This window comes from Oryctolagus cuniculus, chromosome 12, assembly GCF_051225735.1.
Source record: "Oryctolagus cuniculus isolate XC-2025 breed Fujian yellow rabbit chromosome 12, ASM5122573v1, whole genome shotgun sequence".
In the NCBI taxonomy this organism is placed as follows: Eukaryota; Metazoa; Chordata; class Mammalia; order Lagomorpha; family Leporidae; genus Oryctolagus; species Oryctolagus cuniculus.
This window is the reverse complement of record NC_142878.1, coordinates 112130882-112157170: the sequence shown is the minus strand read 5'-3', so window position 1 is coordinate 112157170 and position 26289 is coordinate 112130882. Positions and strand designations below refer to the sequence as shown.

The following is a 26289-nucleotide window of genomic DNA, read 5'->3' as shown; positions in this document are numbered from 1 at the left end:
AAGGAGAGAATGATCCAACATGGGAAGCGAGATACACAGCAGACTCATAGAATGGCAGATGTCCTAAACAGCACTCTGGCCTCAGCATCAGCCCTTAAGGCATTCAGATCTGGCTTAAGAGCCCATGAGAGTATTTTAGGCATGGAAAGCCAAGACATTGTGGTAAAAAAAATGACCTAAATGAAAGATTGTGAGATCCCAGCAGAATGGGCCATCAAAGAAGGAGCTGCCATTCTCTGAAGGGAGGAGAGAACTTCCACTTTGATATCACCTTGTCTAAATAAGATCGGAGTTGGTGAACTCAAGAGGCTTCCATAGCCTTGGCAACTCATGACTAGAGCCTGGGGAGATTGCTGACACCTTAAACAAGAGTGTCAATTGTTAAATCAACAACAGGAGTCACTGTGCACTTACTCCCCATGTAGGATCTCTGTCCTTCATGTGTTGTACTATGTGAATTAACAGTATAACTAGTACTCAAATAGTACTCTATACTTTGTGTTTCTGTGTGTAAACTGTTGAACTCTTTACTTAGTATATACTAAATTGATCTTCTGTATATAAAGATAATTGAAAATGAATCTTGCTGTGAGTGGGATGGGAGAGGGAATAGGAGATAAGAGTGTTGCGGATGGGAGAGAGATTATGGGGGGGGGGGAAGCCACTGTAATCCAAAAGCTGTACTTTTGAAATTTATATTTCCTCAATAAAAGTTAAAAAAAGATTACTTTATTTGAAAAGTCACAGTTAGAAAGGATAAACAGACAGAAGTGGGGAGAGGGGTGACATGGGTCTTCCATTCACTGGTTCACTCTCCACATGGCTAAAATGAACAGTACTGGGCTAGGTCAAAGCCAGGAGGTTCATTTAAGTCTCCCTCGTGGGTGGTAGGGATCCAGACACTCAAGTCATCTTCTACTGCCTTTCCCAGGCTACTAGCAGGGAGCTGGATTGGAAAGTAGACGAACTGGGACTTGAACTGGCACCCGTATGGGATGCTAGCATAGCAGGCAGCAGCTTTACCTGCTACACAGCAACGTCAGCTCCAAGAAGTACCATTTTCATAAACACCATGGGCAGACAGAATCCAGGTCGAGTCAGTACTCAGAACACTGCTCTGTCATTCCCAGCTTTATGCTTGCAGACTTTTCTTCTGAATACCAGCCCTGACGTCCACAGTTTGACATCAGGAAGCCCAACTCCAAGTACTCTCCACCACCACAGGATCTCACTTGGTGTTTCCTATCTTCCTGAAGCTGGGGGAATGGGAATCTCAAGATCCATCCTTGACATCTCGTCTGCCCCGCCTCCCATTATTCAAGTCATTAGCAGGCCCTCTATTTTTAGAATCTAACTTATTTTTCCCTTTTAAATTCATCCGTTTCTCCCTATCACTGAGTAACCACTCTAGAACTCTCGACAGAGTAAACTTCATTCTCCTCACTACTACACCTTTGGAACTCATCTCTCTTCATTCACTTTTACCTTCCGGGCAGAATCCTAAGAGTCTCCCAGAGTCCCAGCCCCTGGTGTACATGTTCTGTATCACCCCTCTCTTAACTGTGGGCAGAACTGTGTGTAGGGCAGATTACACTCCAGTAATTAGCTTATGTGGTACAACAACAGTGAATGGGATTCCAAGGACATAATTAAAGGCCCAACTGCACGAACTTTCGAGGTAAGCTAAGTGAGATCATCCTAAAGGACGTGGAGAGTCAGAGAAAGCATTCAACAAGGGGCTTGGACCCTTGGATCAGAGACTGCCCGTACTCACTGAAAAAGCAGCCCATCACACTGCGGGCAGAGCCACGTGGCCAGAAATGGCAAGCTGGCTGGAGTTGCTTAGAATGGCCCTTGCCTGACAGCCAACAAAATCTGGGTACCTCAGCCCTACAGCCAGAAGGAACTGAATCCTCTAACAGCCTGTCAACTTGGAAAAGAGCTTCAAATAGGACCACAGCCCTGACAGACACCTTGAGTTCAACCAAGCAAAACCCTGAGACCTCAGCTACCCAGTGCCTAGACTCACAAAATGCAGGAACTATCAAAATACTCAATCTGGGGCTAGTATTGCAACAAAACAGGGAAAGCTACCACAGGCTCCACCAGCAGCCATTATAATGGTTCAAGTCCCAGCTGCTCCACTTTCTCTCTGGTTCCCTGATAATGTACCAGGGAAAGCAGCAGAAAATGGCCCCTGTCACCCATGTAGGAGACCAGGACAGAGTTCCAGCTCTGGCTTCAGCCTAGCCAAGCCCCAACCAATGAAGCCATTTGGGGAGTGAACTACTGGATAGAAGATCTCAACTTATCTGTGTCTCTCCCTCCCTTCTATCATTCATCTTTCAAATAAATAAATCTTCATAATAAACAAATAAATAAATCTGTATTTGCATTAATCTGCTATGTTTGTTACCCAGCTGTGGAAAAACTACTGCACTCCAACTAATTCTTTTTTTTTCCTTTTTTGTATTATTATTTTATTCTGTTTAAGGATAACCAACTTCATGCCTTTAATGTATACAGATTTGGGAACATGATGATTCTTCCCCATCTACCTCCTTCCCCCACATACTCCCATCCTTCTTCTTCTTCCTTCTTCCTTTTCCATTCTTGTTTTTTACAGAGATCAATCTTTCCAGCTGATTTTTTACACTGCTGCCAGTGTGTTCTTTACAGGGGTGGAGATATCGCCCATAGGTCACAGAAGGCCCAGGAAAATCTTGGGTCTGGCTCTGCCAAGGCAACCACAGGCTGCATTTGAAATTCAATAAATGTACAGCAGGCTAAATTTTAAGGAGGTAATTCTGTATAGCCCATGATTCATGTTATAATAAATAGGCAAGGGGCTGGTGCTATGATGTAGCAGGTAAAGCCATTGCCTTCAGTGCCAGCATCCATATGGGCGCCGGTTCCAGACCTGGCTGCTGTACTTCTGATACAGCTCTCTGCTATGGTCTGGAAAAGCCATAGAAGATGGTCCAAGTCCTTGGGCTCCTATGTCCAAGTAGAGTAAATGAATCCGTGTGAGCCTAGAACACATGGTCTGCAGCTCACTCACCACTTCCCCACTCCAGTGTCTTCTACTACTCTAAGCTCACATGACTTTCATACAGTCACTAGCAAATGCTGTTCTCAGCACGTGAGAAACATGCGCATGGTATAATAACAGCAACAAATCCCAGCTGGCAGCTGCAGGTCACACATGGTGTGTAAACCCATGCAGCCAGGCGAGCTATCCGAGAAAAAACAAAGTGGAAGAGAAAAGACAGAGACTGCATCCTGGAGACCCTGCCTGTCAGTGGTCAAGAGAAGAACACACAGCAGAAAGACCTGCAGAGGCAGGGTCAGCGGTGACAAAGCCAGGCCAGTACTATGTGCCAGAAAGTCACTGAAGGCATTGCCCCAGGAAGGACTCATCTTTCAGGTCAAGCACTGCTCAACAACCCCCGATCCACCATAGGAATAGCACAAGGCTTCTCAGTACTGAGGAGATCAATGTCCTGCGAGAAAAATTCAAGTCTATTGCTTAAAATCACATTCAATTTCAAGTTTCCTCGTCTACAGAAAATTCTTGATCAAATTTCAACAGCCCAGAAAATATTTTGCTGTTGTATTCATTTTATAAACAGAAATACATCACAAACTTTTCAACATGTATTTCATATAAAATGTGCTCACTTCTGCCAACTGGTACGGTAAAAAAGGCTTTTCTCCCACTGTCACTGTCTTCTGTGTAACTAACGCTTCAAACAGCATCTCTTCTTTAACCTACAGAACAGAAAAGTAAGTCCTATAAGTAATATTTATGACAATGGGCAGAAACATTTTATAAAAACAACAGAGACAACAATATTGTCAAAGCAGCAAATGTACAATAAAAAAAAGGAAAACACTGTGAGTGGGATCCCAGTGAAAAGAACGGTACATCAAAGAAGGAGGTACCTTTCTCTGAAGGGAGGGGAGAACTTCCGCTTTGACTATGACCTTGTCTAAATAAGACTGAAGTCGGCAAACTCAAAAGGCTTCCATAGCTTTGGCAACTCATGACAAGAGCCTAGGGAGATTACTGAAGCCATAAACAAAAGTGTCAATTTGTTAAATCAAAAACAGGAGTCACTGTGCACTTACTCCTCATGTAGGATCTCTGTCCTTAATGTGCTGTTCAATGTGAATTAATGCTATAACTAGTACTCAAACAGTATTTTACACTTTATGTTCGGTGTGGGTGCAAACTGTTGAAATCTTTACTTAGTATATACTAAATTTATTTTCTGTATATAAAAAAAGGAAAACAAACAAAAACTATACTGGGTAACTTTAATATTAGCCAAAGTAGAAGTAGGAGTCCAACTCAACACCAACTTGATCTCCTTCAAAAATAGAGGGAGAAAACAGAAATTAATATAGGTCTTTAACAAAAAGGTTTTTTTTTCTATTATTTCCCCAGGCCACTTAACTACTTGAGCCATCACTGCTGCCTTCCAGGGAAGTTATAGGAAGTTGAAGTCAGGAATCAGAGCTGCTGGGAACCAAACCCAAGTACTCCAATGAAGAAAATGGGCATTTGAGCCGCTTGACACTTAGTCCAAATACCTTCCCAATTAGGTCATTTTAAATTAAAAAGCTTACTTTCTGATTATAACAGATAAATGAATATCACTGTGCAGAATATAGAAAATGAAAAACTAGAAAAAATATTTTAAGACAACCAATCATAATCCAATAATCTTAACAAAAACCTAAAACGTGATAGCACTTGTCAAATTTCAGGAATTCCAGTGGGTACCTCTTTATGTTTCAGATGTGTAATTCTATTCCTGGATGTTGAACTTCAACAGAAAGCTCTTGGCTCCCTCTGTTCAGTTTCTCTGTCCAGCAGTAACTACTAGAATGAATTTGGCATGAATCATGTTGATGCCTGTTTTTCACACTTTTATAGGCATTAAACGTATTCATAAACACTGTTATCTTGACAACTATATTTAGCTTTTCACCTGTATGATATACTGTCACTATTTTTACATCTAACTATGTTGATAATTTGGATTAAGTTTACTTAGAGTAATCGCTATGCAGCATTCCAGCATGTAAACTCACTATACTGTGGAATCCATACTTGTTGACACTATTTGCAAGTATATTTACACTATTTATAATTTTGCACAACTGGAAAACTGCAAATGAATGCTGTTACCTATGAGTTCAAGAGCTTCTGAGAACAAACCCAGCATTGGAATCTCCAGGATGTGGTATACACATTTTCTGTTCTAAGAATACTGGCGAGCTCCTGTAAACAACTTTTATCACTTTGTCCTCTAGGTTGTAAAGAACAAAAAGTCCTTGTTTCTTCAAAGTCTGACTATACTGGGTGTTACCAAGCTTTTGGATTTTGCCAAACTTCTAAGCATGAAAATGCCAAACCAGGGATTTTAAAGTACCCACTATGAGGTCTGCACTGTGGTGTAGCAGGTTCTAGACCAAGTTGTTCCACTTCCAATTCAGCTTTCTGTTAATGCACCTGAGAAAACAGCAGAGGATGGCCCAAGTCCTTGGCTCCCATGCCCCCAGGTGAGACCTGGAGGAAGCTCCTTGCTCTTGGCATTGGATCAGCACAGCCCCAGCCATTTGGGGAGTGAACCAGCAGATGGAAGATCTCTCTCTGTCTGCCTCTGCATCTCTCTGTGGCTCTGTGCTTCAAATGAATGAAAAATCCTAAAAAAAAATTTTCTAATAAAAGTATCCACCCACAGGGGTCTATGTGGTATAATGGGTTAAGCCACCACTTGCAACGAGAGTATCCAAAATGGGCACCGATTCAAGTCCCAATATTCCACTCTGATCCAGCTCCCTGCTAACTCGTGTGGTAAAGCAGCTGAAGATGGCTCAAGTCCTTGCGCCCCTTCACCCTGGTGGGAGACCCAGAAGAAGCTCCTGACTCCTAATTTCAGTCTGGCACAGTCCTGGCTGATGCAGCCTTCTGGGGAGTGAACCAGCAGATGGACAACTCGCTTGTTTTCTCCTTCTCCCCCTTCTCTCTAACTCTGCCCTTCAAATAAATAAATCTCTTACAAAAAAAGTTTCCACACACAAATATATACCATCAATAACATTTTATATAGACATTATAACATAAAAATACATCACCAAATGTTTAGATTACAAGGAGAGGCTAAAATAGAAAAGGAGAGAGGGGAGCATGACTACCAGCAATTTATGACAGGTCAATGAACACATTTTAAACGATAATTTTAAATCATACTGAATGCGGGAAAACATCAGGCACATGTAAGACCATAAACTGTATGTACAGCTTCTTCAGAGCATCAGTGACTCAATGCTTACATTTTAAAAGCTGCCTATATTTGGGGCACATGTCCTTCACAAATACACTAAAACGAAAAATGAACCACCATATTTAGATACAAACACTCAAGCTTCTAGATACATTTAAAGTCCTTTGAAAAATAAAAATAACACCAGAAAATACAAAAATGGCAAAAAATGTGTGGTAAAAAGCAAGTAATACTCTGATGTATGAATGTTTTTAGCTTATCTGTATATTTTATTTATTTGAAAGGCAGGAAAAGAAAGAGAAACAGATAGTATCACTCCCTCAGATGCCCTACGTAGGCAGGGATGGAACAGGCTGAAATCAGGGGCAGGGAATTCAACCTGCTTCCACCACACAGGTGGCAGAGACCCAAGGATGTAAGCCATCACCACCAACTCCAAGGCTGAGATTAGCAGGAAGCTGAAATCAGGAGCAGAGCCAGACTCACACTTGGCAGGTCCTCTGATATGGGACATACATACCCAAGAAGCATCTTGAACATGAGGGCAAACACCCACCCCTATTGTGAGGCAGACATCTGCAATAACTCAAGGTAAACATCTCAGAATAAATGAGCTCAAGAGAGTTCTTAGAAGAAACAAACAAGGTGAGCTAGCAAGAGCAAGGAACAATGCTCACTTCCACACCCTTGAGGGGACAGTATCAACCGGTACAACCATTGTAGAGAATAATTTGAATATATCAATAAGGCTCAATACATACACATACCATAACTCCAAAATTCTACACCTTCGACTAACTCCTAGAATAATCCTCACACAGGTTAGCAAGGTGTTGTGCACAAAAATGCCTATCATAGTTCAATTTAACATTGAAAATTTGAAAACAGGAATAGAAATGATAACCACTAAATTCAAAATGATGGTTTTACCTTTGGATAGCACAGGAAACACAGCAGACCTCATTTTATGCAATATCTCACTGAGTGGGGCTGTGAGTGCCTAAGTGTTTTTATATTGTGCTTTACATGGTATGTGTGTTAGAAACGTTCCCTAACTTAGAGGAAAACAAGAAAATAGAGTAAAGCAGAAATAAATCATAAAATGGTAGAAATGATAAATCTATGACAAAAATTAAGAAACATGAACAGAAAGCTAACATGGAGAAAAATTTTAAAGAATCACACTAATAAATCATTTACAGGGAGGCCAGTGTTGTGGCACAGTGGGTTAAGCGAACATCTGCAGCACTGGCATCCCATTTTTATGGGTGGCAGCTCAAGTCCTGGCTGCTCCATTTCAGATCCAGATCTCTGCTATGGCCAGGAAAGCAGTGGAGGATGGTCCAAGTGCTTGCCCCTGCACCCACATGGGAGACCCAGAAGAGGCTCTGGGCTCCTGGCTTTAGCCTGGCTCAGAATGGGCGGTTGTGGCCATTTGGGGAGTTATCCAGCAAGTAGAAGACCTCTGCCACTCTCTGTAACTCTGCCTTTCAAATAAATGAAATAAATAATTTACAAAGAACATCAATCAATAAATATTAGGGGCCAATATTGTGGCTTAGCAACATTTGCAAAGCCAGCATCCATTTTGGAGTTCCAGAGTTCAAATCCCATCTACTCCACTGCCAGTACATCTTTCTGCTAACGTGCTTGGGAAGGTAGTGGAAAATGGTCAAACACCTGCGCCCCTGCACCCATGTGGGAGACCAGTTCTGGTTTGGTCCAGACTCATCTGCTGAAGCCATTTGAGAAGTGAACCAGAGGATGGAAGATCTCTCTGTGTATTTCTCCTTCTTTACCTGTTATTCTGCTTTCACATAAAGAAACTCTTTAAAAAAACAATAAATTCTAAATTTTGAATACATTATTCCTCAGAAAAAAAACACAAAGTATCAAAATAAATCAAGAATATTTGAAAACCCCAAAAAGTTTGTTAACCAGGAAGAAATGAAAAACACCAAATACAGTTGCTCATAAGGTTGTTCTCTCTCAAACTTGTAAAGAAACACATTATTCTGCTGATGACCTTTCTTCTAAATACAGAACAAAGGGTGAACAACCACTCCAGTTACTGAAGGAGAGGGCTGAGCCAGCACTGAACCTCATAAAGATGGCACACGCACACACACACACACACACACACATTGTGTATTCTATTTGGTAATCATTCTAACAAAAATATGACTGAATTCTCAGCTACCTCCATCATTTTAAAATATTATTTTTAACTGTATTAATATAAAACAGGTGGCAATGGGTTCAATATCTAATTTGCAAGCTCTCATATTTACCTGAGAAATTGATACATGTATATTAAAAACAGATACTTTACATTGTCTTGGAAGATGTTAAAATTTACACAAACACATAGATCTGGTGAAAACTGATCTTTTTGGAAATCTGATGATTCTAAAATCTCAGCACAAAATCAGCCTCCACAGTTACCACCAATTCATCCTGAGCTTGTTCATCTCTCACAATTTCACAAAAATCCATCAAATGGGCTTTTACTTTTCCCCAGTTAACAAAAAATACCTGGAAACATTAAATTAAATTAAATTAAATTAAATTAAATTAAATTAAATTAAATTAAATTAAAACACTACTTTTAAAAGAAAAAAAGGATCAGGAAAAAAAATTGCAGAGGAAACTCTTCCGGAGCTATTCGCTGTGACTCAGAGGACCTACTGGGAGAGCAGGGTCGCCCACCGCGCGGAAGCCGAACCATGGGAACTGCAGAGTCTGAGCAGCAGTACGGGAAGGGGAGTCGATGTGACACAGACACCAGCGGGGAGAGGAGGGATGCCTAGGGCTCCGAGTCCACACATCGGCGCTGGAAGCGGAGGTGAGCTCAGTAACCGGAGACATTGGTGGGGAAACGGCAGACAGAATTTTAGAGGGAAGCAGGCTTTGAAGTGGGAAAGTTCAACAGACTACAGGAGAGAAGGGAAAAAAATAAAAATAAAAAAAAGGTGGGGGCATACTGGTACAGACAAGTTCCACTCTCCGCCAACCTTGCAAAGGCTAGCAAGAGACAAAGAGCTGGGATATACATAATAAAAGGGGACACTTAAGGCTACAATCCAGTAGCCTAGGAAACCCAGTGGGAGTCCACAGGAGAAATGGAGCCTGCACAGACTCTTTGGGTAGAAGCCAGAGATCTGAAGCTAAATACCATCCATTCTGCTCAGCCTTGCAGTATTACTTACCTCCTGAATAAAAAATAAAATAAAATAAATAAATGAATAAATAAATAAATAGAGATTTACCATGCATAACATTGGCTCACCTGTAACCCTGAAGAACCAAGCAGAGCTCTCAGGCCACACTCATCACAAGCCTCCAAGGCTCCTCCAACAGCAGGCAGTCCACTTAACACAGACATAGCATAAAAAAATAACACCTCACCGTGAGGGAAAAAGAATTAACCATGCCAAGCAATAAACACAGAAATTGAGGGAACAAGATCAACGATGACACTATGATGCCTCCAAATAAACAAAACACACCAAGCCAAGATTATGAAGATGATGAGATAGAAGAAATGCAAGATACGGATTGCAAAAAATTTATGATAAGAACATAGAAGTTTCCAAAAGCAAATCCTTGAACTACAGAAATCCTTATTGGACAAGATTGAAAATCTCTCTTGTGAAAATGAAATTTTAAGGAAGAATCAAAATGAAATGCAGAAAGTAGTAGAACAGGAAAGTGTGATAGTGAAGAGAAATCAAAATGAAATGAAGAGCTCAATAGATCAAATGACAAACACATTAGAGAGCCTTAAAAACAGAATGGGTGAAGAAGAAGAGAGAATATCGGACTTAGAAGACAGAGCACAGGAAAACATACAGTCAAACCAAAGAAAAGAAGCTGAAATTAGAAATCTAAAAAATATTGTTGGGAATCTACAGGATACTATTAAAAAAACCAACATTCGAGTTCTAGGAGTTCCTGAAGGCATGGAGAGAGAGAAAGGATTAGAAGGCCTTTTTAGTGAGATACTAGCAGAGAACTTTCTGGGTCTGGAGAAGGACAGAGACATCCTAGTACAGGAAACTCATAGAACCCCCAATAAACATGACCAAAAGAGATCCTCACCACGACACGTTATAATTAAACTCACCACAGTGAAACATAAAGAAAAGATCCTAAAATGTGCAAGAGAGAAACGTCAGATTAGTCTCAGAGGATCTCCATTTAGACTCACAGCTGACTTCTCATCAGAAACACTACAGGCTAGGAGGGAATGGCGAGACATAGCACAGGTGCTAAGAGAGAAAAATTGCCAGAACAGAATATTATATCCTGCTAAGCTCTCATTTGTGAATGAAGGTGAAATAAAGACCTTTCATAGCAAACAGAAAGTGAAAGACTTTGCCGCCACTCGTCCAGCCCTGCAAAAGATACTTAAAGATGTGCTACACTCAGAAACACAGAAACACGGCCATCAATATGAAAGAAGGGAAAGGAAGAACACCTACCAGTAAAAGAGCATGGGAAGCTCAAAGCATATATTAGAACTGATCTTTGGCAAATAGCAGGGCAAAGTCACTATGTATCAATAGTCACATTTGTGGGGAGCAAACCGGACTAGACTGAGTTACTGGAATTAAGACTTATTCTATGCATCTGCTCTCCCACAATATGGCGCTGGGAGAGAAGTAAACAGCTTCCGCACAGCTGCCTCCAGTTCAACCAATAAACTGTAGGACTTGCTACTGATTGGAGGAGAGCAGCGTACTCGGCGTGTGGGCAGCCGAGTTAGGATTGGCGGAGGAGGACTATAAAGGAGGAGAGAGACGGCATGCACCAGGAACATCTATGGGGAACATCTAAGGGAACCCGTGCAGCCCCCGAGAAAGCCGGCCGGCGGTGTGCCGCTCCCCTGCGGAAGTGGGGAATGTGGCCAGGGGGAACTGCCCTTCCACGGAGGTGGAAGGGATAGTAGCCAACCCGGGAAGAACCAGCAGCAAACCCGGGGAGGGCCGAGCAGACGAAAGAACAGCGCAGGGTCCTGTGTTACTCCTCCACGAAGAGGGGGAGCGACATAATGGTGCCATGACTCGGATATGAAGCCTAGGCAGGGTTTAGTGTCATTCCCCCATGAAGACGGGGAGCGACATAATGGTGCCGTGACTCGGATAGGAAACCTAGCTCGGATAGGATACCCAGGACGGATAGGAAACTTAGGAGGGAAGAAACGGGAAGAACTGGGAAAATATTGGAGAGAGAGACTAGCAAACAGCCTAGGGAAAATACCGGAGAGAGAGACTAGCAAACAGCCTAGGGAAAAGCCGGACGAAAAGGGTGCCGGAAGAAGCTATTGAAAGCCTAGGCATAGACTCAGATACGGACTACGGGGGGAAGCTGGGAGAAATCTCTAAGGTCGAAAGCGAAAGTGAAAGCTAGAACAAACAGACTCGGATGCGGACTGTGGGGAGAGGCCAGGAGAAATGAGGGAGGAGTATTGTTGGAGGAAAGCTTGGGGAAACATACCGGGTAGAGAAAAATGTTAGGGAAATTGAAGCCGTGGGGGGCAGGCCGAGGCGGATACGAAAGCCACTTTGGGATTCTCAAGTTAGCCCGGGAATGGGGGGCCAAAAGTTGAAACCAGAAGCTGAAACGTAAGCCAGATTGGGATCTGTCTGATTAGCCCGGGGAGCAAAGGACGGGAAGCCAGATCGTGGGGCGGAGACGTATGCTGGGTTGAATTCGCCAGGCTAGCCCGGGGAACTTAGATTGAATGCTAGTGGCGGACACGTAAGCTACGCTGTGTTACTCGCGGAAGCCGCCGCGTGCAGAGAGAGCACGGGGCGTGAATAGATAGGGAACGGGGCTGGCGCGAGGCCGTGGTGCAGACGCGAAGGGCGTGGAGACCGCGGAGCGCGCGAAGCCAAGCCGCGCAAAGCCGGGAAGCTGCGCAGATGAAAGAGGCGCGGGCTGAAGAGGCTCAGCCGGGAAGCCGCCGAGAAGTAGCCTCGGGGTGGGCAGCGGGAAGCTGCGGGGAGAAACAGAAGTTTGGAAGTGGAGTGAGAGAAATGGGAATGTTGGCAGACAGAAGTAAAATGGGAGAAATAGGAATGCCCGGAGATAGAGAAATAGAGAAATAGAAAGGCATCCCTACAATACAACAATTAGAAGGCTTGGATTCGGTCTGCCCGATTAGTGAGGCGATGAGCACCTGGGCGGCTAGCAGCTTATGCGCCGCAGGTCACCGAAGACAGGCACGAATTAACATCAGTAAGGCCTCCCCACAAAAAGGCAATGAGAAGGCTTGGATTCGGTTTGCCTGATAGGGCTTGTAAGCCCCTGCAGGCTCGACCAGAGCATGCGCTGCAGGGCACCGAACACAGGCACGCATCAGCGCCTAAAAACCTCCTCACAACATGGCAAAGAGAGGACCCGGATTCGGTTTGCCTGATTGATAGGACTTGTAAGAGCCTGTGGCAACTCTAGCAAGTAGAGCAGAGTGTGTGCCGCGGGACACCGAAGACAGGCGCGTATTAACGCCAAAAATAAAAAGAAAGGGGGATCTGTGGGGAGCAAACCGGACTAGACTGAGTTACTGGAATTAAGACTTATTCTATGCATCTGCTCTCCCACAATATGGCGCTGGGAGAGAAGTAAACAGCTTCCGCACAGCTGCCTCCAGTTCAACCAATAAACTGTAGGACTTGCTACTGATTGGAGGAGAGCAGCGTACTCGGCGTGTGGGCAGCCGAGTTAGGATTGGCGGAGGAGGACTATAAAGGAGGAGAGAGACGGCATGCACCAGGAACATCTATGGGGAACATCTAAGGGAACCCGTGCAGCCCCCGAGAAAGCCGGCCGGCGGTGTGCCGCTCCCCTGCGGAAGTGGGGAATGTGGCCAGGGGGAACTGCCCTTCCACGGAGGTGGAAGGGATAGTAGCCAACCCGGGAAGAACCAGCAGCAAACCCGGGGAGGGCCAAGCAGACGAAAGAACAGCGCAGGGTCCTGTGTTACTCCTCCACGAAGAGGGGGAGCGACATAATGGTGCCGTGACTCGGATATGAAGCCTAGGCAGGGTTTAGTGTCGTTCCCCCATGAAGACGGGGAGCGACAACATTAAACGTGAATGGACTTAACTCTTCAGTTAAAAGACACTGATTGGCTGACTGGCTTAAGGAACAACACCCAACTATTTGTTGCCTACAAGAAAAACATCTCTCTAACAAAGAGGCATGCAGACTGAAAGTGAAAGGTTGGAAAAATATATTCCATGCCAACAAAAAAAAAGCAGGTGTAGCCATATTAATATCAGACAAAATAAACTTTAATACAAAAACTGTTAAGAGAGACAAAGAGGGGCACTATGTAATGATTAAGGGTTCAATTCAACAGGAAGATGTAACAATTATCAATGTATATGCACCTAATTACAGGGCACCGGTCTATTTAAAAGATATGTTAAGGGACTTAAAGGGAGACTTAGATTCCAATACAATTGTACTGGGGGACTTCCATACTCAGAAATAGACAGATCATCCGGACAGAAGATCAACAAGGAAACAGCAGATTTAATCAACACTATTGCCCAAATGGATCTAACAGATATCTACAGAACTTTCAAGCCTACATCTAAAGTATTTACATTCTTCTCAGCAGTGCATGGAACCTTCTCTAGGATTGATCACATACAGCAAGTCTCAGCAAATTTAAAAGAATTAGAATCATACCATGCAGCTTCTCAGACCACAGTGGAATGAAGCTGGAAATTAGCAACTCAGGGAACCCCAGAAAGTATGCAAACACATGGAGACTGAACAACATGCTCCTGATTGAACACTGGGTCATTCAAGAAATCAAAAGAGAAATCAGAAACTTTCTGGAAGTAAATGAGGATAACAACACAACATATCAAAACATATGGGATACGGCAAAAGCAGTATTGAGAGGCAAGTTTATACCAATCGGGGCCTATATCAAGAGATTGGAAAGACACCAAATAAATGAGCTTTCAGTGCATCTCAAGGACCTAGAAAAACTGCAGCAAACCAAACCCAAATCTAGTAGGAGAAGAGAAATAATTAAAATCAGAGAAGAAATTAACAGGTTTGAATTGAAAAAAAAAATTACAAAAAATCAGCCAAGCGAAGAGCTGGTTTTTTGAAAAAAATAAACAAAATTGAGACCCCATTGGCCCACCTAACTAAAAAAAGAAGAGAAAAGACCCAAATCAATAAAATCAGAGATGAAAAAGGAAACGTAACAACAGACACCACAGAAATAAAAAGAATCATCAGAAATTACTATAAGGACTTGTATGCCAGCAAACAAGAAAATCTATCAGAAATGGATAGATTCCTGGACACATGCAATCTACTTAAATTGAACCATGAAGACATAGAAAACCTAAATAGACCCATAACTGAGACAGAAATTGAAACAGTAATAAAGGCCCTCCCAGCAAAGAAAAGCCCAGGGCCAGATGGATTCACTTCTGAATTCTACCAGACATTTAAAGAAGAACTATTTCCATTTCTTCTCAAACTATTCAGAACAATCCAAAAAGATGGAATTCTCCCAAATTCTTTCTATGAAGCCAGCATCACCTTAATCCCTAAGCCAGAGAAAGATGCAGCACTGAAAGAAAATTACAAACCAATATCCCTGATGAACATAGACGCAAAAATCCTCAATAAAATTCTCGCCAATAGAATACAACACATCAGAAAAATCATCCACCCAGACCAAGTGGGATTTATCCCTGGTATGCAGGGATGGTTCAGCATTCGCAAATCAATCAATGTGATTCACCACATTAACAGACTGCAGAAGAAAAACCATATGATTATCTCAATAGATGCAGAGAAAGCATTCGATAAAATTCAACACCCTTCCATGATGAAAACTCTAAGCAAATTGGGTATAGAAGGAACATTCCTCAATATAATCAAAGCAATTTATGAAAAACCCACGACCAGCATCCTATTGAATGGGGAAAAGTTGGAAGCATTTCCACTGAGATCTGGCACCAGACAGGGATGCCCACTCCCACCACTGCTATTTAACATAGTTCTGGAAGTTTCAGCCAGAGCCATCAGACAAGAAAAAGAAATCAAAGGAATACAAATTGAGAAGGAAGAAGTCAAACTATCCCTCTTTGCAGACGATATGATTCTTTACTTAGAGGATCCAAAGAACTCTATTAAGAGACTATTGGAATTCATAGAGGAGTTTGGCAAAGTGGCAGGATATAAAATCAATGCACAAAAATCAACAGCCTTTGTATACACAAGCAATGCCATGGCTGAGAAAGAACTGCTAAGATCAATCCCATTCACAATAGCTACAAAAACAATCAAATACCTTGGAATAAACTTAACCAAGGACGTTAAAGATCTCTACGATGAGAATTACAAAATCTTAAAGAAAGAAATAGAAGAGGATACCAAAAAATGGGGGTGCAAACTGTTGAAATCTTTACTTAATGTATACTAAACTTATCTTCTGTAAAAAAGAAGAAGAAGAAATTATCAATTCCCAATGTGACCCTCACTGGGATTAAACATTAAATTAAATGACAATAGGTCTGATCTGATTTCATCATCATTTAAAAAATCATCTATTATTTTTCACTTTCTGTTTCTGTGTGGGAGCAAACTGTTGAAATCTTTACTTAATGTATGCTAAACTGATCTGTATATAAAGAGAATCGAAAATGAATCCTCATGTGAATGGAAGGGGAGAGGGAGGGGAAAGGGGAGGGTTGCGGGTGGGAGGGACGTTATGGGTGGGGAAGCCATTGTAATCCATAAGCCGTACTTTGGAAATTTATATTCATTAAATAAAAGTTTAAAAAATAAATAAAAAATAAAAATAAATTAAATCTTAAATGAAAAATTTAAATTTCAACTATACCAGTTATTGTAACTATTTTTATATTTTATACCAACCAAAGCCTTAAGGTTAAAATTACTGTCAATCTGAAGGGACTAGAGGCAATCACTTTTTAAAATTTATTCATGTATCAGAAAGGTAGAGTTACAGACCGCAATGGCTGGAGATGCACCTATCTGAAGCCAGGAGACAGGAGCCTCCTCCGGGTCCCCATGCAGGTGCAGGGGCCCAAGGACCTAGACCATGCTCCACTGCTTTCCCAGGCCGTAGCAGAGAGCTGGATGGGAAGAGGATCAGCTGGGACTAGATCCAGCACCCACATGGGATGTCGGCCAGCTCAAGGAAATCACCTTTTAAAATAACTTCAAGGGCAGCGCTGTGGCACAGCAGGTTACTATAGCAGTAGCATCCCATACAGGCGCCAGTTCAAGTCCCAGCCACTCTACTTCCAATCCAGCTCTCTGCTGTGGCCTGGGAAAGCAGTGGAAGAGGGTCCAAGTTCAAGCCCTGAACCCTCCAGTCACACCAACAGCGATGCCCTGAACCTGCCAGCAGCATCAAGAGGGATGCTCCAAACCTGCCATCCCAGCAACAGGGATGCCCCGAATCCACCAGCCTCACCAACAGCGGTGCCTTGAAACCACCAGCCACACTAACAGGGATGCCCTGAACCTGCCAGGCACACCACCAGCAATGCCCTGAACCTGCCAGGCACAAAAACAGAGGTGCCCTGAACACGAAAGCCAACCAACAATGACGCCCCAAAACTGCCAGCCACACCAAAAGGATGCCCCTACCTGCCAACCACACCGACAGGGATGCCCCAAAACCACCAGCCACACCAACAGTGACAAATGATCCCACCAGCCACATCAACAGGGATGCCTGAACCTGGAAGCCACACCAGCAGGGATGCCCCAAACTTGGCTGTTACACCAACAGGGAAGCCCCAAACATGACAGCCACAACAGCTATGCCTCAAAACTGCCAGTCACGCCAATAGCAATGCCCCAAACCCACCAGTCACACCAATAGGGATTCCTCAAACCTGCCTGCCACACCAACAGCAATGCCCTGAACCTGCCAGCTATATCAACAGCGACGACCAAACCTGCTAGCCACACCAACAGCTACACCCTGAACCCAACCAGCCCCATGAACAGGGACACCCTGAGCCCACCAGACTTAACAACAGTGATGCCCTGAACCTTGCAGCTACACCACCAGTGGTGCCCTGAATCTGGCTGTCACACCAACAGGGAGGTCCTGAACCTACCTGTCCCATTGACAGGGGCACCCTGATCCTGCCTGTAACACTGAAAGGGGCAGCCTGAACCTGCCAACCACACTTACAGCGGTACCCTGAACCTGCAAGACACACCAACAAGGATGTCCAGAACCTGTAAGCCAACCAACAGGGATTGCACAAACCCACCAGCCACACCAACAGCGATGCTCTGAGGCAGACAGCCACCCCAAGAGGAACACCTTGAACTCGCCAGCCAAACCAACAACAATTTCCTGAACCCACCAGCCACACCAACAGCAATGCCCTGAACCAACAGCCACACCAACAGTGGTGCCCCAAATCTGCCAGCCACACCAGTAGGAACACCTGGAACCTAGTTGTAACACAAACAGGGATACCTTGTCACAACCTGGCTGTCAAAACAAGAGGGATGCCCCGAAACTATCAGTCACACCAACAGGGACACCCCAAACCTGTCAGTCACACCAACAGGATGCCCTGAACTCAGCTGTCATAATAAGAGGGATGCCCCAAACCTGTCAGCCACACCAACAGGGACACCCCAAACCTGTCAGTCACACCAACAGGGGTGCCCTGAACCTGGCTGTCACAAGAGGGATGCCCCAAACCTATCAACCCCACCAACAGGATGCCCTGTACTTGGCTGTCATAACAAGAGTGATGCCCAAAACCTGCCAGCCACACCAACAGTGATGTCCTGAACCCACAAGCCACACCGACAAGGATGCCACGAACCTGCCAGCTACTCCAAAACGATGCCCTGAACCTGTCAGTTACACCAACAGATGCCTGGAACCCACTTGCCAGACTAACAGCAATGTTCTGAACCCACCAGCAACACCAACAGGGATGCCCCAAACTGACCAGCCACAGGAACAGGGATACTCTGAAGCCAACAGCCACACCTACAGCGATGCCCCAAACCTTCCAGCCACATCAACAGGGATGCCCCGAACCTGGCGGTCACTCCAAGAAGGATGTCCCAAAACTGGCTGTCACACCAACAGGGACGTCCCAAACATGCCAGCTACAACAACAGCAATGCCCCAAACTCACCATCCACATTGACAGGGACACCCCAAACCCTCCAGTTACACCAACAGGGATGCCTCAAACCTGCCAGTCACACGAACAGCAATTCCCTGAACCCCGCAAGCATACCAACAGCAATGACCGCACCTGCTAGCCACGCCAACAGCTATACCCTCAACCCACCAGCCACACCAACAGGGATGCCCAGAACCTACCAGCCAAAGCAACAGAGATGCCCCGAACCTGCTAGCCACACCAAGAGGGCTGCCCCAAACCTGGCTGTCACACCAATAGGGATGCCCCAAACGTGGCTGTCACACCAACAGGGAAGCTCCAAAGATGCCAGTCACAACAACAATGATTCCCTGAAGCTACCAGACACACCAATAGCAAATCCCTGAACCTACCAGCCATATCAACAGGGATGCCCCAAACAAGCCAGCCACTCAATGGGGATGCCCTGAGCCTGCCAGCCTCACCAACAACAATGCCCTGAACCTGCCAGCCATACCAACAGCAATGCCCCGAACCTTCCAGCCACACCAGCAGGGGTTTCCTGAACCTGGCTGTCACACAAACAGGGATGCCCTGAATCCAGCTGTCACACCAATAGGGAGGTCCTGAACCTGCCTGTCCCACTGACAGGGGCACTTTGATCCTGCCTGTAATACTAAAAGAGGTACCCTGAACCTGCCAACCACACTTACAGGGGCACCCCGAATCTGCCACCCATCAACAGTGATGGTCTGAGACCACCAGCCACACCATCAGGGATGCCCCAATCCTGCCAGTCACAACAGGGATGCCCCAGACCCACCAGCCATATCAAAAATGATGCCCTGAACCTGCCAGCCACACCAACAGGGGTGCCCCAAAACTGTCACACAAACAGGGACACCCGGAACCTGGCTGCCACACCAAGAGGGATGCCCAGAACCTACCAGCTGCACCAACAGGGATGCTCCAAACCCACCAACCACACCAACAGGGACACGCCAAACTTGCCAGCCACACCAACAGGGATGCGCCAGACATGCCAGACCAAACAATAGCGATGCCCCAAACCTGTCAGCCACACCAACAGGAGTGCCCTAAACCAGGCTGCCACACCAACAGAGTGCCCTGACCCCGGCTGTCACACCAAGACAGATGCCCCGAACCCACCAGCCACACCATCAGCGATGCCTTGAGACTGCCAGCCACCACAAGAGGGACACCCAGAACCCTCCATCCACACCAACAGCAAAGCCCTGACCCGCCAGCCACACAGTGATGCTCCAAATCTGCCAGCCACACCAACAGCGATGCCCTAAACCTGCCAGCCACATCAAAAGGGACTCCTGGAACCCAGCTGTCACACAAATAGGGATGCCCCAACCTGATGTCACACCAACAGGGATCCCCCGAACCTGTCAGCCACACCAACAGGGATGCCCTGAACACACCAGCCACACCAACAGCAATGCCTGAAACCACCTGCTACTCAAACAGGGGCGCCTTGATCCTGTGTACCACAACAGAGCCTCCACGACCTGCCCACCTCACGACAAAGATGCCCCAAACCGGGCTGTAACACAGACAGGGATGACACAAATCCATGACCCACACCAACAGGGACACCCCAAACCCACCGGCAACACCAATGGCAATGCCTTAAACCAGCCAGCGACACCAACAGGGACACCCCAATCCTGCCAACCACAACAGGGATGCCCCAAACCCACTAGCCATATCAACAAAGATGACCCAAACCTGCCAGCCACACCAACATAGGTGCCTCAAACCTGGCTGTCCCACCAACAGGGATGCCCTGAATCTGGTTGTCACACCAGCCGAGATGCCCCAAACCTGCCTGCCACAATGACACAGGCTCTCTGACTGCACCTCATGACAGGGATGCCATTAATGTGTCTGCTACAGAGAGGGGTGCCCAAAACCCACCTGCCACACCCACAGGAGCTCTTGGATCTGCCTGCCTCAATGACAAGGATCCCAACAACGAGCCTGATTCACTGAAAGGAGCACGCAAAACCTGCCTGCCACAACAGAGGCTTCCCCAACAACCCTCTTCAGTGACAAGGATGCCCACAACCCTCCTGTTACATAGACAGGGGGCACCCCAAAATGGCCTGCCTCACCAGCAGCACACCCTAAACCAGCCTGCCACACCCCTAGGGACACCAAATATCCACATTGCACTGACAGGGACATCCAGAACACACCAATGACACTGCCAGGGCACCATGAACACACCTGCCACACTGACAGGGAGGCCTGAACCCGCCTGCAACATCAACAAGGCCACACTACCTGGCCCAGCTCACCTACAGGTTTGCCCTGATCTTGGTTGATTCAACCACAGTGACACCCTCACCCTGCCTGCCTCACCATCAGAGGTGTCCTGTCCTCGGCTAAATCTCGCAGGGGCAACCTGACCCCAGCTGCTTCTTAGAAAGGGCACCCCCACTAGGCCTACCAAACCAAAAAGGGTACTGTGACCTTGCCTGAATCTCACAGGTGCACACTGGCACCTCATCTTTCACATGTAGAGTGCTCCAAGCCCAGCTGACTCGATGACAGGGGTGCCAACACCCCACCTGCCACAAAATGGGGAACCCCAACCCTGCATTGTCAGTGACAAAGGTACCATGACCTCTCCTGAATCTGATAGTGGTGCCCAACCCAGACTGCTTCAAGGACAGGGGCACCCCAACCTTTCCTGACTCTGTCAGGAAAACCCCAAACTCTCCTTAATCTCACTGGGCTACCCCAACATCTCCTGAAACTGAATGGGGTGCCCCAACATCACCTCAATCTGACAAGGGTGTCCCAGCCTCTCCAGAATTGGACTGGGTTGCCTCAACTTCTCCTGATTCTGACAGGGGTGCCACAACCCCTCTGGAATCTGACTGGGGTGCCCCAACTTCTCTTGAATTTGAATGGGGTGCCCAAACCTCTCCTGAATCTGATGGGTACCTCACCCTGGACTACTCTAATGATGGGGGCATCCTGACCCCCACTACTTCAATGACACAGAAACCCCAACCTCTCCTGAATCTAACAGGGGCACACCAACATCTAAATCTGACAGGGTTGCCACAACCTCTCCTCAAACTGACAGGGTGCCCCAACCCATTCTAAATCTGACTGGGGCACCCAAACTCTACTAAATCTGAATGAGGTACCACAACCTCTCCTGATCTGACTGTGGTGCCCACATCCTGGACTGCTCTAATGACAGGGGCACCCTGACCAACACTACCTCAATGGCAGTGGCACCACAAACACGCCGCCTCATCAAAGGGTGCCTGCCCCAGCCTAAATGACGGACAGCAGCTCCCACCCTGCCTGCTCAGCCAAAGGGCTCCTCGACCTAGCCTGGGACCCTGAACCCACCTGGTGACAGGGGCGCCCCAGCTCCACCTGCCTGCCTCTCTGCACATGTGCCCCCAGCTTCCAGCCTCACAAAGGGCCTGACTCCACCTCACCTGCCTCAAAGCATCGGGACCCGGACTCTGCCTGCCTTCAAGACAGGGCGCCCTTCAGCAAAACCAAGCCTGGCACCAACCCCCCTTTGACCTCTGTCCAGACAGACTGAACCCCCATTCTCTCTACCCTTCCATTCTCTCCCTGCTGAAATAAAATCTTTTCTGCTGTAGTTGGCTGCCTCCTTGCCCTCTTAGAACTGAAAAATCCTAAAGCTTGGCAGTCCTGGCAGTTGGCAATGTCCCAAGTAGGGGCTCTGCTGGGCAAGGAACATTCCATTAGGCTGTGCATTGTCTTTGCCCAGGCTTGTTGGGTTCAGGTCCTAACTCTTCAAGCCTCTTTAGCCCAACAGGGGCTAACATCTACTCCCAGCATCCCACAGACAATGAAAACCCAAGTAGATGTGCTCCACTTATTGAAAAGGCAAAGTTCTAGGGACGGCGCTGTGGCGCAAGGGGTTAATGCCCTGGCCTGAAGCGCCAGCATCCCATATGGACACTGGTTCTAGTCCCAGCTGCTCCATTTCTGATCCAGCTCTTTGCTATGGCCTGGGAAAGTAGTACAAGATGACCCAAGTCCTTGGGCCCCCACACCCACATGGGAGACCCGGAGGAAGTTCCTGGCTCCTGGCTCCTGGCTCCTGGCTTCGTATCGGTGCAGCTCTGGCCGTTTGCAGCCATCTGGGGAATGAACCAGCACTCTCTTACTCTCTGTCTCTACCTCTATCTGTAACTTTGTCTTTCCAATAAATGAAATAAATCTTAAAAAAAAAGCAATGTCCTCCCATTCACACAGTTAAGATGTAAAACAGCTAATCTTGAGATATCAGTATATATTATTTCTAAAAAATATATAATCTTAAGGGTGAATTAAAGTATTATATTTAATATCATAACTTTAATAAGAAAAACAAACGGGGCTGACATTATGGTGTCGCAGGCATCCACTGTGGGTGCCAGTTCAACTCCTGGCTGCTCCATTTCTGATCCAGATTCCTGCTAATGGCCTGGGAAAAGCAGGCAGGGATGGCCCGAGTGCTTGCTCCCCTGCATCCACATTGAGACTCCGATGATGTTAGGTTGCAGCCCAGCCCCAGCCATTGCAACCATCTGGGGAATGATCCAGCAGATGAAAGACCTCTCTCTCTCTCTTTGTCAATCTCTCTCTCTTTCTCTCTAACTCTGACATTCAAATAAATAATTTCTTAAAAAGATATAGATGGATGGAGATATCCAAGATGGCAGAATACAGAGGGAGCTTACTGCTCTAGTTTACGAGAAGAGTTTATCAAAAAGCGGAGAGTGAAGTCTCAGGGAAGAGTTTAGGAGAAAACGGCAGAGCCAACTCCACGTTATTTAGAGGGACACTGTGGACCTATGTGGAGGGTGTGGACATGCACAACTCAGGACCCCAGCAGCTGACAACCTCAGCACCAGCTCTGGAGTGAGCTGAGACCAGTCTGAAGCAGCCCAAGCCACTGGAGCTAAAGCTGCAGGAAGAGCCTGGTGAGAATGACAAACAAACAAAAAAGAAAAAAGAAGAGGGAACACTGCTCTACTGACCACCCTGCATCGGCATCCTTTAACAAGCTGAGAGAGGGTGGGTGCCATTTTGGACATAAGTGAGAGCTGAACCAGCTCGTTCCCATGTGCCCAGCAACCAGCTGAGCGGAGATGCCTGAGTCTGCCTGGGAGAACTGACAGGGGCTGGGTGATCCTGACTCTGGCAGGCTGGTGCATCAAAACTGTGGAAACACTGTGGCTGCTTGCACAGGCTCAGGGTGTGTATGGGACGTTGGGTAGTCAATGTGGGAGGCTCCACACGGGATTCCCTGGTGGGGGTCATTGCTGTGGAGTCACACTGAGGACTGCACGGATCCTTTGTGTGGTTCTTGTGGCAGCACAATTACACCCACTGGGGCTAGCACCTGTGGCTGCCACTGGAGCTTCCCTTGGTCTCCCGTCCACTGCTGCTCTGTGGTCAGAGGTCAGCCTGGGTTTGCACTGTGGGCTGCGCTTGTAGCAGGAGCCAAGAGCCCAGCTGGACTCCAGCCAGGACTGAGAAAGCAGGTGCCTGCCCTGGGGCGGCCTCTGACCTGGCACTCCCCCCACACACCCCTTCCTCATGAGGGCTCAGCACAGGGCTGGGCTGGAACTCCAGGCCTCCTGACAGAGCTCCTTAATGCAAAACACAGTGCTTTCAGGTGCTGATGGCATGTGTGTGCCCTCTGGAATGCAACCCCCATGTTTTCCCAGAAGTTGTCTTCCTGGAAGTTAGGTTTCTGGGGGCAATTTTGTAAAATGGCCCAGAGTGGACAGCGGAGGTCCCACTGCCTGGGAGGGACAGAGACAAGGGGTGGAAAGCACCCTGCCCCAAACTGCCCTTAGACATGGTCTTTGCTTCTCTCCTGCATTTCCCAGATCCAGGCCATGCTGCCCTGGCTGGGCACCTGACATCCAAGGTGGCAGCCCTCAGAGGCAGGGGCAGGGCCTGCAGGTCTCCAGCTTGCAGAAGGAGCAGGTGCTCGGCCCACACCCACACTGTCTCTATGTGGGCCTACTTGCTTTTAAAAATGACTGACTCCTAAGAAGGTAACTCTCAATCTGATGCAACCAATGTTTTAGGAAACGTGTCCTGTTCTTCAGGAACAAGCTGTTTTGCATACGATCCCATGGCTGTCCTGGAATTGGGTGGAAGGAAATGGCCCAAAAATCCCCTTCCCTACTTCCTTGGTCCAAACCTTTAGGCCTCCCTGTCCTTGTTGAGGGGGTATCTGAACACTTCTCTGCTTAAAAAAAAAATCCAAAAAGCCCTGTGCACATTTGCTTTTTGGCAGTATATGGAAAATGCTGAGAAGTACACTCTAAGAACCACCCTTAATCCAGGGTGGGCATTTGGCACAGTGGTTAAGACCCCACCCAGGATGCCTGCACTTTAAGTGGGACTGCCACCTGCTCATGCAGTCCCTGGGAGGCAGCAGGGACGGCTCAGGTCCTCGGGTCCCTTGTCACCCACAGGGGAGGCCTGGCTTGAGTTCCTAGCTCCTAGCTCCAGCTTGGCCCAGATGTGGCTCTTGTGGGTATCTGAGCACAGAACGAGTGGGTGGGAAAATTGTCACTTTTTCAAACAAAGTCACCCTAAATCCCAAAATACACTTTTTGGGTGTAGATCCTTGCAGACTTTAGAAGCGTGCCCCTACCTGCACATCATGACAGAAATGGACTTCCCTGTTTTACAACCTGTGCTTCACCTGCACTCTGCTTAACAGTGCAATGAGCACCTGAATCCATCGGCACCACTTTCCCCAACGTGGTTTCTCACCGTCAGTCACCTAGGATGCCCTTCATGTAACCTACAGGTGGTGAAGCTGTTCCCAGGTTGAAACCCTGGACTCCCCTTGCGGCCAGAGCATGGGCCCCCGGTGGAGGAGCCCGCAGAGCTCAGGGCTGTGTGAGGGGTCCCAGACTCCCCTTGTGTGCAGTGGACACTTCAGGGCTGGCCTGCAGCCTCAGTTCCCGATCTACAGCACAGGGAGAGGACCCTTGGGTGTGGGTGTCCAGCCCCCCTGAGTCGCGAAGCTGGGCTTCACTCATCCTGTCAGGTCAGCTGCAATGCTCTCGGAAGGTTTAAGGGACTGGTCCCTGTGTTCCAGCTTCTCATGCAGCCATCAAGATGCTAATGCAATTCTGGGTCCTGACAATGTCTGTGAAAACTTTCTCCTCCTTTCTGGAAACATCTCTGCTGTCAGGTTCTGAGCAGTCATTCTGTCTTGTCTGAACGCTCAAGGCTTTCACTGTGCAAACATGCATCCTCCACTCTGGATTCTTCTTGAAATATTTCTGTAGGGATTTCTTCCTCTAGGTTTTCCTTCAGTTCTGTTGGTGGAACTCCTGTAATTCACAACCAGTACCTAAATTCAGCTTTAATTTCCTTAATTCAGCTTTAATTTCCTTTTCCACTGACCATCTATTCAGGTCTTTTTTTCTCTCTCTTCCTAATTTCTACAAGGTTTTTTACATCGTAATCTTCAGTTTTTAAAACATTTGCAGGGGCCTGGCATTGTGGCACAGCAGGTTAAGCTGCAGCCTGCTACAGAGGTTGGAGTCCCGGCTGCTCAACTTCTGATCCAGCTCCCTGCTAATGCACCTGGGAAAGTAGCTGAAGACAGCCCAAGTGCTTGGACCCCTGCACCCATGTGGGAGACCTGAAAGAAACTCCTGGCTCCTGGCTTCAGCCTGGTCCGGTTCTGGCCAGTACAGCCATTTGGGGAGTGAAATAGCAGCTGAAGATCCCTCTCTCTGTAGCTCTACCTTTTCAAATAAATAAATGGTTTTTTTTTA

General features: G+C 46.6%; 1 long non-coding RNA gene across 1 annotated transcript in view; it reads right to left on the bottom strand.

Annotated features, from left to right (window-relative positions):
• The window catches only part of LOC103345356 (uncharacterized), a 103686-nt gene that overhangs the window by 16792 nt on the left and 60605 nt on the right, over window positions 1-26289 (bottom strand). Inside the window, exon 2 of the long non-coding RNA XR_016218490.1 lies at window positions 3682-3771. This is a non-coding gene — a long non-coding RNA (uncharacterized LOC103345356). The remainder of the gene's footprint in view (window positions 1-3681; window positions 3772-26289) is intronic.